This window comes from Limulus polyphemus, unplaced genomic scaffold (assembly GCF_000517525.1).
Source record: "Limulus polyphemus unplaced genomic scaffold, Limulus_polyphemus-2.1.2 Scaffold7403, whole genome shotgun sequence".
Taxonomy (NCBI): Eukaryota; Metazoa; Arthropoda; class Merostomata; order Xiphosura; family Limulidae; genus Limulus; species Limulus polyphemus.
This window is the reverse complement of record NW_013673013.1, coordinates 35,151-38,248: the sequence shown is the minus strand read 5'-3', so window position 1 is coordinate 38,248 and position 3,098 is coordinate 35,151. Positions and strand designations below refer to the sequence as shown.

The 3,098-nt window shown below is 32.4% G+C and overlaps 1 pseudogene; it reads left to right on the top strand.

Annotated features, from left to right (window-relative positions):
- Positions 1-3,098, top strand: part of LOC106474584 — a 40,882-nt pseudogene that overhangs the window by 3,320 nt on the left and 34,464 nt on the right.

Genomic DNA, 3,098 nt, shown 5'->3' with positions numbered 1-3,098 from the left:
GAATGAGGAGGAGGACAGTCCAGTGTTCTTGTGTATTTATTGTAACATCAAATGTGTTTGGTTAGTGTAGATGCTACAAATGTTGTGAAGGTTGAATGTTTCACATTAATAGGTGAAGCAGGAGGACAGTCAGTGTCCCTGTGTATTTATTGTAACATCAGATGTGTCTGGTTAGTTAGTGTAGATGCTACAAATGTTGTGAAGGTTGAATGTTTCACATTAATAAGTGAAGAAGGAGGACAGTCAGTGTCCCTGTTTATTTATTGTAACATCAGATGTGTCTGGTTAGTTAGTGTAGATGCCAAAGATGTTGTGAAGGTTGAATGTTTCACATTAATAGGTGAAGAAGGAGGACAGTCCAGTGTTCTTGTGTATTTATTGTAACATCAAATGTATCTGGTTAGTGTAGATGCTACAGATGTTGTGAAGGTTGAATGTTTCACATTAATAGGTGAAGAAGGAGGACAGTCCAGTGTTCCAAGGATTTTAACTGATCAAGTAGGTTCTGGAGATATTTGCACAAACCATGAAGCTTCCTTCTCACCATCGTCCATCAGTGATGGAGAAAGAATTGATGTTCCAGATGACATTTCTCCTCATATTTTAGTACCTATTGCTAGAAAAAAATGGGATAAGCCACTTTTTCCTGATGTACAGAACCAGAGCCACAAAGGATTTGGATTTGAAGCCTGGTCTCAAGACAAACACCTGTGGAGTGAACAAGACAGAGAGGATTTGCAAAGCCTCAATTCAGCCTACTTTTTATCACAGGTGATACTTCCCTTGTTGTCTGCAGTATAATGATGTAATAAGGCTGTTCTACAAAAAACATTGTCAAATCAATCATGTTCAAATACAATATCTATACATCAGAAATAACTCTGTTTGGGAAGTTGAATTTTATTTCCTGTTTTTTTTATTATTTTTAAAGTTTGAGGATATTTTACTTTTTTTATGTTACTTTTTCAGAATTTTTTGTCATGAAACTAGCTAGAAATTCAGTTTTGATCCACTAATATTAACTTTTTTTTTACAGACTTCTGTTCTTTATTGCTTAGCTTGTGAAAGGGGTAACACAAAATTCTTGTTGTATGAATATTTTTTTGGGTTCCCAATGTTGGATAAATCTAGAACTTGCTTATTTGTTTTTGTAATGATATATCCTAGAGCATCTTATTGGGAATGTTATGGGTTACTGTTTGGTTTCAGGAGTGTCTTCTGCCATGTCTGTCATTTTGAAATTATGATGTTTTGTTTATAAGAAGGTTGACTTATCTAACCAATCCTGCCAGTCAATGTCAGCTCGTGGTCTGTCATACTTTAGGTGTTAAAAATTCAAAACAACTCCTGTCTTATTTTTAATTTTTAGTACATCTAATGAAAAATATAGATTGCTATGGTACTAGGAATAGGGAAAGTAGTGTTCATTGTTAACTGCGGGTTTTGTCATGTGTTTAAAAAAACTACCATGTCTTTAACCACTTTACAGACCACAGAAATGATTATAAACGAACTGTAGATTCAGTACATGTGAATTTTATTAAAGAGACTTTAGTTCAGTAGATACAACTATAAGAAACCTGTAGATCAGTAGAAATGATTATAAACAAACTGTAGATTCAGTACATGTGAATTTTATTAAAGACTTTAGTTCAGTAGATACAACTATAAGAAAACTGCAGATCAGTAGAAATGACTATAAAAGAACTGTAATGTTTTAAAGGAGACTGTAGATCAGTAGATGTTACTTTATCTAGTAAACTCTAGGTCAGTAAATGTAATGTTTTAAAGGAGACTGTAGATCAGTAGATGTTACTTTATCTAGTAAACTCTAGGTCAGTAAATGTAATGTTTTAAAGGAGACTGTAGATCAGTAGATGTTACTTTATCTAGTAAACTCTAGGTCAGTAAATGTAATGTTTTGAAGGAGACTATACTGATTCTCATTTCGAACACATATATCATGTATGTACTGAATCATAACTAGAACAATTTTCAAAAAGTTTACCTTCTTCACACAAGTCAAGTTTATGTAGTGAGAGTTGAACTCCAGAAATAATATAAGGTTTAAAGTATGAAGAGTAAATTAGCGTTTCTTCAGTTTTTAACAGCTTTTTAATCATATTTTCTTTTCTTTTTAGGGCTCAACTCATGAAATTATCCCTGAAACATCAAAACGTGTGAAAGATGCAGCAGGAGATACTTTAGCAGAGTTTGAGTGTCGAGAACATGAGTTATTTATGGTGGAAGCAGTACAAGTTACTCATCAGGTACTTATCAAGTACCAAACAGACATTAAGTGCTTCTAAAACGTATTCTTCTGAATGAGTAGAATAACTGTAGAGAATAATTCCAAAATTTCTACTTTCATCGCTAAGAACACTTGAATAAAAACATATTAGTTAATAAATCGGCATGAGGAAAACTTAATAAATACAGTTTTAGTGCATACTTGTTAATAAACTGGAGTCAGGAGACTTTAATAAAAGCATATTGTTAACCATCTTGCCATGGGCATCCTTTACTGAGTATGTCATGAGGTTTTTTGTTTGTTCATGTTATACCAATTAGTGTAGCATAAAATTGTAATTAATAATTTTATTAGGCAATATTTAAAAAATCCTGAATTTCCCCTAGTGTGAGAAATGTGAATTTTTTTCCTCTAAGCATCCCCTCATCTCTAGTTTATTTATCACCCATCCAATAAGTATAAAATTTAGTGTAAATTACTATAATATCATCATCGCCTTCAATCTTGTTTGGTTACAGAGCCATCAAATAGAAAATCAGACCACTTATGCCACATCCTCTCTTTCAGGAGTTTTTAGTAGTTCTCTCTTACATTTAACACTGTATTATTTATAACCAATAGAAAGTGAAGAATTTTATCTATCACATGATGTATTATATTATGTTGTTTGCTGAACATAGAATTGTCAGTCTCTTTTAGTACAAGCTTCATTCCCATGAGAAACATGTCGACTAGCATATATGAATTTGTAATGATTTTTTTCATATAGTTAGAAAGCCAGAAAAATTGTGATAGTTATAGGACATTGTCTGCTTTTTGCATGTTATTATTCTATATTCATTGGTGC